This window comes from Hipposideros armiger, unplaced genomic scaffold (assembly GCF_001890085.2).
Source record: "Hipposideros armiger isolate ML-2016 unplaced genomic scaffold, ASM189008v1 scaffold_7, whole genome shotgun sequence".
Taxonomy (NCBI): domain Eukaryota; kingdom Metazoa; phylum Chordata; class Mammalia; order Chiroptera; family Hipposideridae; genus Hipposideros; species Hipposideros armiger.
In genome coordinates, this window is record NW_017731357.1 from 2153328 (window position 1) to 2164430 (window position 11103).

At 39.7% G+C, this 11103-nt stretch overlaps 1 pseudogene; it reads left to right on the plus strand.

Moving 5' to 3' along the window:
* The first annotated feature begins 3254 nt into the window (after nt 1-3254).
* On the plus strand, nt 3255-3839 carry LOC109386168 (ferritin light chain pseudogene; annotated as a pseudogene).
* The last annotated feature ends 7264 nt before the right edge of the window (nt 3840-11103 follow it).

Genomic DNA, 11103 nt, shown 5'->3' on the forward strand with positions numbered 1-11103 from the left:
CGTTGACACCCTTAAAGCTATAAAACACACACGCACGCGCACACACACAGAGAAGGAATGAAGAGGTGGTACTGAGATGAAAATCCAACATGATGATATGAAAAGAGAGACAAACAGGGTCAAGAAAATGAGCAAGTACTCTAAAAAAACAGAATCAAAACTCCAAAGTAACCTATAGATTTAATGCAATCTCTATCAAAATACCAAAGACATTTTTCATAAAACTAGAACAAATAATCTTAAAATTTGTATGAAACCACAAAAGACCCCAAGTAGCCACAGCAATCTTGAGGAAAAAAGAACAAAATTGAAGGTATCATGCTACCTGATATAAAACTATACTACAAGACTATCATAATCAAAACAGCATGATACTGGGCCGGCCGAGTGACGCGATGGTTAAGAACTGGCTTGGGACACCAGAGGGCCCCGGTTCGGATCCCACATATGAGGGCCAGTGACAGCGCCCTCCACAGCTAAGATGCTGAACAACAGCTCAACCTGGAGCTGGGCTGCTGTGAGTCTCCGGCGACAGTGTAGGCTGCAGCCCCCGTCACAGTGGGTTGCCATGAGCTACCGTATGTAGCCAGCAGCCAGCGTGAGCGGCCAGCAGCCGCAGTGAGTGGCCGTCCAGAAGCCAGCGACTGATGTGCCTCGCCCGGGAAGAGCGCAATGATGGTGCCAACTTGGGCCAGTGAAGCAACGTCCTCCACAATTAGACTGAAGAACAAAATGACAGCAACTTGTCTGTTCCCCTTCCCCCAATTCCCCAATAAAAATCTTAAAAAACAAAAGCAAAAATAAAACCCAGCATGATACTGGCATAAAAATAGATTCATAGATCAGTGGAACAGAATAGAGAGCCCAGAAATAAACCCATGCCCATATGGTTATTTAATCTATGACAAAGGAGGCAAGAAGATACAGTGGGGTAAAGACAGTCTATTCAATAAATGGTGTTCGGAAAACTGGACAGATACATGCAAAAAAATTAAACTGGACCACCTTCTTACACCATATACAAGAATAAACTCAAAATGGATTAAAGATTTAAATGTAATACCTGAAACCATAAAACTCCTAGAAGAAAATATAGGCAGTAAACTCTCTGACATTGCTCTTAGTGATATTTTTTCTGATCTATCTCCTTAGTCAAGAGAAACAAAAGAAAAAAAAGCCCAAATGGGACAACATCAAACTAAAAAGGTCTTGCACAGCAAAGGACACCATCAATAAAACTAAAAGACAGCCTACTGAATGGGAGAACATATTCGCCAATGATACATCTGATAAGGGGTTAATATCCAAAATTTATAAAGAACTCATACAACTCAACACCAAAAAAAAAAAGCCCACAATCCAATTGAAAAATGGGCAGAGGACCTGAACATTTCTCCAAAGAGGACATATAAATGGCCAATAGACATATGAAAATATGCTCAATGTCACTAATCATCAGAGAAATGCAAATCAACACCACAATGAGATATCAGAATGGCTACCATCAATAAATGAACAAACAACGAGTGTTGGCGAGGATGCCCAGAAAAGGGAACCCTCAGACACTGTTGGTGGGGTTGCAAATTGGTACAGCCACTATGGAAAATGGTTTAGAGTTTCCTCAAGAAATTAAAAATAGAACTACCTTATGACCCAGCAATTCCATTCCTGGGTATTTATCTGAAGAAGTCCAAACCAGTAATTCGAAAACGTATGCATCCCTATATTCATTGTAGCACTATTTACAGTAACCAAGATATGTAATCAACCCAAGTGCCCATCAATAGATGAGTGGATAACAAAGAGGTGGTACATGTATACAATGGAATATTCCTCAGCTATAAAAAAGAATGAAATCTTACCATTTGCGACAACATGGGTGAACCTAGTGGGTATTATGCTGAGTGAAATAAGTGAGACTCAGAAAAACAAATACCATATGATCTCACTTACATGTGGAATCTAAATAACAAAATCAAGGAACAAACAAAACAGAAACAGTCATAGATACAGAGAACAAACTGATGGCTGCCAGAAGGGAGGGGCTTTGGGGAGCTGGGTGAAAACGATGAAAGGATTAAGAAATACAAATTGGTAGATACAAAATAGTCATGGGGATAGAAACTACAGCATGGAGAATATAGTTGATAATTTTGCAACAGCTATACATAGTGCCAGGTGGATACTAGACTAATCGGGGGGATCACTGCATAAATTATATAACTGTTTAACAACTATGCTGTATACCTGAAACTAACATAAAATAATATTGAATGTCAACTGTAACTGAAAACAGAGAAATAATTTAAAAAAAATAAAAAGCAGAAACAAAATTAAAGTATACATTGGAGACAGAGAAAAGAAAAATTATCTCACAGAAAATTGAACTCAGTGCCTAGAACAAAGCTGACGCTAAGAAATTCAATGGAGCATATAAAGGCAGAGATGGAAACAATGAGAGAGAAGATGATAGCTATAAGGAAAGAGTAGAGAAAACAGAAAACCAACATGTGGGTAATTGTGTTCCTGATAGAGGAACAAAGGCAAATGGAAGAGATGGAATAAAATTAAAATAAATTTTTGTCTGTTGAAAAACTGTGTATGTTGATTGAAGAGTTCGCTATGTTCTAGGCAGAGTCAGTAAAAAGGGACCCACAGCTGGACACATCATGGTAAAAGTTCTAAGGTACAATATTTAAATGTCTATAATTATCCAGGCAAAAGAAATGAAATTAGATTGCCCAGATAAAAAACAAATGTCCATGTGTCTTAACTTCTCATATCTAGAATTTTAAAGAGAAAAATTTATGACCCCAGAATGTACATCTGAGTTGTCTTTCAGGTGCAAAGATGTCAGAAAAAACACTCTGTGCTATTTAAGGGATCGTAAAATATATCACTCTGTTGAAAAAATGGTTTATAATATTTTTCAATCAACCAAGAGATGAAGTTTAAAAAAAAAAGAAAATAAAAAAAGAAGCTCAAGGGTGGGGAAGTCATGGAGGGGAGCATTATCAAGCCAAAATAGAAGTGCATCGAAAGTATTGCACCAGAGTTCCCTCGGCTGTCTCCCGGATCTGTCTCTTGCTTCAACAGTGTTTGGACGGAACAGACCCAGGGACGCCCCTTCTTCCAGCCTCCGACCACCCTCCAACCTCTTTTCCAGTCTCAACCTTCGGAACCAACTCAGCCATCCTCGGCCTCTGAGACCAGCTAACACCGTTATTTGAGCTTAACTACTTACTGCTGAGCAACCATGAACTCCCAAGTTCGTCAAAATTATGCCACCGAGGTGGAGGCCGCCGTCAACCGCCTGGTCAACTTGCATCTGCGGGCCTCCTCCACCCACCTCTCTCTGGGCTTCTATTTCGACCGCGACGATGTGGCTCTAGAGGACGTGGGCCGCTTCTTCCGTGAGTTGGCGGAGGAGAAGCGTGAGGGTGCAGAACGTCTCTTGAAGATGCAAAACCAGCGTGGCGGTCACGCCCTCTTCCGGGACCTGCAGAAGCCTTCCCAAGAGGAGAGGGGTAAAACTCAGGATGCCATGGAAGCTGCTATGACCTTGGAGAAGAACCTGAACCAGGCCCTTTTGGATCTGCACCCCTGGGCTCTGCCCGCGCAGACCGCCATGCCTGTGACTTCCTGGAGAACGACTTCTGGATGAGGAGGTGAAACTCATCAAGAAGATGGGCGACCACCTGACTAACCTCCGCAGGCTGGCCAGCCCCCAGGCTGGGCTTGGCGAGTGTCTCTTCGAAAGGCTCACCCTCAAGCACGACTAGGAGCCTTTGGAGCCCAGAGGCCTTTGAGGGGCCCCTCTGCATTCCCCTGGCGTTGGGCTTCTGCTTGAGCCTCTCCCTAAAACAGCTAGGCAGCCTTCTAACCACCCCGGGGCCCTCTCCCATACCGTGGACCAAATTGAAACAATAAAGCTTTTTGCAGAAAAAGAAAGTATTGCACCATGTCTAATTATAAAACTAAATCTGAATCTCATTATTTTTACTCAAATTAGGTTCTGAATTTTAAAAATAGTAATAAGACTATATGAATCTAATACCTGAGTTAACATTTTCATGGGTTGGAGTGGGAAATGAGGTAAAGATAAAGTGTGCTAAATTCTATATCTCAAAAGCATGATTCAAAATATGTCATTTCACTCTGGACCCATCAATTAGATAAAAATAAGCTAAAGAAAGCTTTTGAAAAACCTGAAGTTCTGTACTGGATAGTATATTTACTGCGTCAATTCAGGAAATAGAAAAGTGTAGTAAAAAGTACAAGTTTCCCCTTCCTCCAGGTAACTGCTTTCAACTAATAGAATAAAATACTCTCTAAAACAATGGAGAAGATTAAAACCAAACTGAAAATTAACCTTTAGGTTTAGGCCATTTTGCTCTGTGACTTATTTATTAACATTTCTCTGCAATTTTCTTTAAGATTTTAAAAATAGATATCCCCTATTAAAAGACTTGGTTAAGTAAAAGAAATTTAAGTATAATCTAGTTACAGGAGACATACCATTGAAAAACGACATAATATGTTATGAAGTGAAAAATAGACAAAGACATATTAAACAAATGCAGACAAAAAAATGAGGGGAGGAGTTGACAATATTAGCATATCAATACAGAAAGCATTAATCAGGCAAAGAGAGTTAATTTTTGTTCTATTATACCATCAAAATATATAAAGAAAAGAATATTAGAAATTTTACTAGTCAAGGTTCTCTAGAGAAACAAAATCAATATGTGGGGTCAGTTCTAGACCACCACGATAAAGCAAGTATTGCAATAAAGCAAGTCATAATCGTTTTGCTGGTGGAGGGTCCAGCTTTCAATTTGTAAAAAACACAACATCTGTGAAGTACAATGAAGTGAAACACAATAAAATGAGATATGCCTGTACATATTTAGAGAGAAAGAGAGAGGGAGGGAGGGAAGGAGGGGGGGTGAGAGAGAGAGAGAGAGAAAGAGAGAGAGAGAGAGAGAGAGAGAGAGAGAGAGAGAGAGATGTATTATAAGGGACTGGCTCTCATCATGGTGGGGGCTGTCAAGTCAGAGATCTGTAAGGTGGGCCAACTGTCTAGAAATTCAGGTAAGAGTTGATGTTGCAGGGCCGGCCGAGTGGCGTGATGGTTAAGAACTCGCTTGGGATGCCAGAGGGCCCCGGTTCGGATCCCACATATGAGGGCCAGTGACACTGCCCTCCACAGCTAAGATGATGAACAACAGCTCAACCTGGAGCTGGGCTGCTGTGAGTCGCCAGCGACGGCGTAGGCTGCAGGCCCTGTGGCAGTGGGTTGCCATGGGCTACCGTATGTAGCCAGCAGCCAGCGTGAACGGCCAGCAGCCGCAGTGAGCAGCTGACCAGCAGCCGCACTGAGCAGCCGTCCAGAAGCCGGCAACTGATCTGCCTCGCCTGGGAAGAGCACAATGATGGTGCCAACTTGGGCCAGTGAAGCAACGTCCTCCACAACTAGACTGAAGAACAAAACGACAGCAACTTGTCTGTTCCCCTTCCCCCGATTCCCCAGCTCTGTTCCCATCCCCCAATTTCCCAATTAAAAAAAAGTCTTAAAAAAAAAAAAGAGTTGATGTTGCAGCCTTGAGTCTGAGATCTGCAGGACAGGACAGCCACCTGAAAACTAAGGCAGAATTTGTATGTCACAGTCTTAAGGAAAAATTGCTTCTTCTTCAGGAAACCTCAGTCTTTGCTCTTAAAGCCTTCAACCCATTGGAGGAGGCCCACCCACATAATGGAGGGTAATCTGCTTTTCTTAAAGTCAGTTGACTGTAAACATTAGTCACATCCACAAATACCTTCACAGCAACATCTAGACTGGTGTTTGACCAAACAAATGGGCACTGTAGCCTAGCCAAGTTGACACATAAAATTAACCATCATAGAAATATGGGAGAAATTGACAGGGAGACAATAGCAATATAAGACTAACATACCTTTTAGTCTTGGGCATATCAAGCAGACCAAAAATTAAATATGAATATTAGGAATATGAATACTATTAAGAATATGCATATATTGTGAATTATAAGAAACTATATGTGAATATAACATCTATTTATCTTATAAATTATATAAATACATGAGAATGGTGGTAGCAATCTGAAAAAAAAGTAATGTTTGATCCATACCTCACACTAGGATATATCATAGGTGGATCAAATATTTATTTATTTATATATATTTTTTAAAGATTTGATTGGGGAATTAGGGGAGGAGAACAGCGCTGGGGAATTGGGGGAAGGGGAACAGACAAGTTGTTGTCCTTTTGTTCTTCAGTCTAGTTGTGGAGGACGTTGCTTCATTGGCCCATGTTGGTGTTATCATTGTGCTCTTCCTGGGTGAGGCAGATTGGTTGCCGGCCTCTGGACGGCTGCTCATGGCGGTCTTGGCAGCTCACACCGGCTGCCGGCCGCTCATGCTGGCTGCCAGCCACACATGGTAGCTTATGGCAGCCCACTGCAGCAGGGTCTGCAGTCTACGCCGTCATCGGCAACTCACAGCAGCCCAGCTCCAGGTCAAGCTGTTGTTCACCATCTTAGCTGTAGAAGGCAGTGTCACTGGCCCTCATGTGGGATCTGAACCAGGGCCCTGCTGCTCAGAGCTGGAGTCCCAATCCAGCTCTTAACCAACAGGCCACTCAGCCAGCCCAGATGGATCAAATATTTAAATGTTTAAAATGAAACCATAAAAGTACTTGAAGAGCTTTGGGAGACATTTTTAGCATAATCTTAGAGTGTGGAAAGCCTTTCTGAGAATGACACAGAACACAAAAGCCATAAAATAATAAATTTAGCTAAGTAAAAATAATCTCTGCCTGGCAAATCCATTCTAAGCAAAGTCTAAAGACAAATGAAAAATGAAGAAATTATTTGAAATTCGAACCACAGACAAATGTGTCATGTATCTAATAGAATTCTTACAAATCAGTAAGAAAAAACTAGCAATCTACTTTAAAAAATTGATATAAGCAGCCAATTCATAGAAAGAGAAATACAAGTGGGTTTTAAAAGACTGCAGAGATGCTAGAACTTAGTCATAATAAGAGACATGCAAATTAAAAGTAAACTGAGATACCATTTTTCACTGGTCAGAATGGCAAAGATACATGCAGTGCTGCTGATTCTATGGGGAAACACCCACTTGTATCCATTGCTGCTAGGTGTTGATAACATCTATAGGAATTTATCTGGCAATGTTTATCAAAATTTCAAATTATGAAATTGGACCCTGTGAGATAATAGAAAAGATATATATTGGTCTCTGCTCCTGGTTGCTGGCACAGCAACCTAAAATGTTGTAATTTTTTAAGTGGCAAGCTCTCTTCCCGGGTGAGGCAGTCGCTCACCGGCCATTGGACGGCCGCTCATGGTGGCTCTTGGCAGCTCACACCGGCTGCCGCCTTCTCACGCTGGCTGCCAGCCACTCATGGCAGCCCATTGCAGTGGAGGCTGTAGCCTACATTGTTGCCGGTGACTCATGGCAGCCCAGCTCTAGGTCGAGCTGTTGTTCACCATCTTAGCTGTAGAGGGCAGTGTCGCTGGCCCCCATGTGGGATCTGAACCTGGGCCCTGCTGCTCAGAGCTGGTGTCCCAAGCCAGCTCTTAACCAATGCACCACTCAGCCAACACTCCCTGAGTTTTTTAAGCTGCCCAAGCAGATTAATCAAACCTGAGGAGGGGGTCATGGGAACCTCCAATTTGTAGCCACAACTTTTGTTGATAGCCTGGGGTCCTAATGCTTGCAATTGGCACTGGAATTGGTGTGGCAGCAGTCTTGTGGGACTGAGTCCTTAATCTGTAGCGTCTGACATTATCTTTAGGTAGCTAGTGTCAGAATTGAACTACATCGTAGGACACCCAACTGGTGTCAAAGAGAATTGCTGGGTTTTAGGGGGAAACCTCCTCACACGTGGTGACCAGAAGTGTCAGAAATAAAGTGTTCTATGTGAATGTGGTAGTTGTGTGAGTAGTACAGGAGACACACAAGTCAAAAACTCGGTTTTCCTGAATACAGACCCACTATTTTTATTTCTAATAGTACCCTATGGATATATCTGCACATGAATAAAATAATTTATGTACATAAACTTAACTGCAAGTTTATTTACTACAGTATTTTTTGTAATAGAAAAATTCTGGCAACAGCTTAAATGCCCGTCAATAATAGGCAGGATAAATGAATTATGATACTTCCTCACAATGGAATACTATGCAGTTGTAAAAAAAGAATGGGGATGTTCTCTTTAACTGACTTAGCATGATCAGCAAACAAAAAGAAACAAGGTAGAGAACAGTTGTGAAATATGCTCCTACTTGTTGAAAAATGAGAAAAAATTCATATGTAATTGCTTGTAGATGCATAAAGTAATATTTTAGAATGGTACAGGAGAAACTAATAATATTGGATGCCTTTGGGGAGGGAAATTGGTTGGCTCAAGGACAGAGGTGAGGAGACTTTTCACTCTACATACCCTTATGTATCATTCGAATGCTGAATCACAATAATATTACCTATTCAAACATTAAGCATTCATATATATGCATATATATGTATATATATACACATATATACATATATGAATGTTTAATTTATATATATGAATGTTGATTTTATATATATATATATATATTCCTACCAGTGGATAATGCATGTTTCACTGTTCAAGAGACAGTTAATGAGAAAAATCTCAATTCTGTAAAGCAAACATTATACAGGCCACATTCTTTGACTACTGTGCAATAAAGCTAGAAATGAATGCAAACTCTCACTGTCCTTAGCATGGGCCCCAGTCCTGCCTAAACGTGGAGCTTCCAGAGTTCAATCAAATTTATCACAGGGGCCTTCTAATTTGGTCAAGTCTCATGCTCATTTTCTATTCCTTTACCAGAGACTAGTGAAGAAAGAGGCCAATCGTTAAGTCCATATTCTAACACTATTGAGCCCTATTTCAGAAAGTCTTGTTAAATAAGCTTTCTGAACACAGCTACATGACTGAGACCTTGATCCATCTCTCAGGATAGAGAGGACCTGGCAGAGAGTCTGGCCCAAGCACCAAAAGGTTGCCTTAAAACTCATGCCTCCTCTCCCCTTATCAGTCAGTTCCCACAAGGTGATCCAGGGGTCACTTCCCCACCTGCCTATATCTCATTGATAGGGGAGGAGACACTGAGGTAGCTAGAGATGGGCTCTCAAGTACCCCCAAGTAAATGTACCCTCTTATTGGATATCTTTACCTCTTTACCTCAACACTGTAGATCAGAATGGAAATCATGTGATGTCACAGATGTCTCATTGGTTACATAACAGATAGAATGCTAACTGTTGTAGTAGGCAAAAACTTTTAAAATTTGAATTGTAAAGAACTGAATGACTCTGTGTGTGTGTGTGTGTGTGTGTTTTAGTACACTAAATTACAATTTTGTATCATTATGAGCCTTTGGAATTAAGTTATACAAGCTTCAGAAATATGGTTAATACCTGATCAATTTTCAGACATTCTAGGTAGATGATCTTCTATTTAAATGTATATATATATATATATACATACATATATATATATATATAGTGTGTGTATATATATATAGTGTGTGTGTGTGTATATATATATATAGTGTGTGTGTATATATATATATATATATATATGTATTGGGCTGTCAGAAAAGTCATCACATATTTTTTCTACGTTTTTCATTGCAAAAATGCGTCATGACTTTTCCGACAGCCCAATATATATACATATACATATACAATATAATAAGAAAGGATAAAACTGTATTAAAATTGTAATACTCGATATATACCAATAAAAAAGATGAATACAAGTCATGTTTGATTTCTGCAATTACAAGAGGTGCTCAAAGTGGTTACCATCAGTGTAATTTTAACATAGATTTTTCCTTTCTTAAAACGTGTATACATATTTTTGGCACCCACATACATATTATATATACACATTTGTTACATGCAGTACAAATAACTCCAATTTCTACCATATATAACATAAATGTATTTTGTACAATATATGTATATTATATATTCATTTATATATGTATATATATATACACATTTATATATGTAAACATATACAATGTGTATTCTATTTTTGCTTTGTCAGTCCTCAAATACCTGGTTAAACAGCTCTTTATATTAGATTTTCTCTGATAAAATAGCTATTGTGGTTTTTGTTTTCCTGATTCAACCTTGGCTAATAAACAAGAAAATAATAATTCTAATCAAAATCCTAATAAGAATTTTTTAAAAACCTGTGATGACTAATAAAATGGTTCATTCAGAAGAGAAAAAGCATCTAACAACAACAACAATAAAGGCTCTGAAAAACAAATGGAACTGCAGTGGGGAGGAGGATGTCATTGCTCTAAAATGTTAGCCAAATGAAGCTGCACTAATTTTAAGGAATGTGCACGAAAATAGACATTGTAATAAACCCGAAAGAACGAAAGCAGACACAAACATTTATGTTTGTTTCGCAACATCTCAAAATTATTTTTAAAAATTAAATAACTCCAATTTATACCATTTACCAAGTTGGTTTGGGATAGATCTAAGAGTTACATGTCCCACAAGATAATTTGATTGAATCAAGATCATCAATGAATGCTAATTCCACTGGATGAAAGAAACAGGATATTCACATGGTGGGAAAGTATCAATCCCCAGATTACTTACAAGTTTTAAAGGCCAGTATCTGGTGGTCACCACCTTAACTAAATGATCAAACTTAGCTTACTGCTAATGGGACAAGGAGACATTTGTGCCTCCTGATGGGATGCAACATGATGTCACTTCTGAAGTATTATAGCAAAAAAAAAATATTTAACCCAAATCTATTCAAACCTCTAGACCTAACTTCCAATTTAAAAAAAATGCAGGTGATAAAGAAACAAGTCAAACAATAGCATGAGGAAACAATTGGACAAATCCAGAGTCCTGGACATTATACCACAAAATTGTTCTGGAGTCATCAAAAAGACAATGTCAGTGAGTCGCCAACATTGGCGTAGGCAGCAGCCCCTGCTGCAGTGGGTTGCCATGGGCTACCATGTGTAGCCAGCAGCCAGC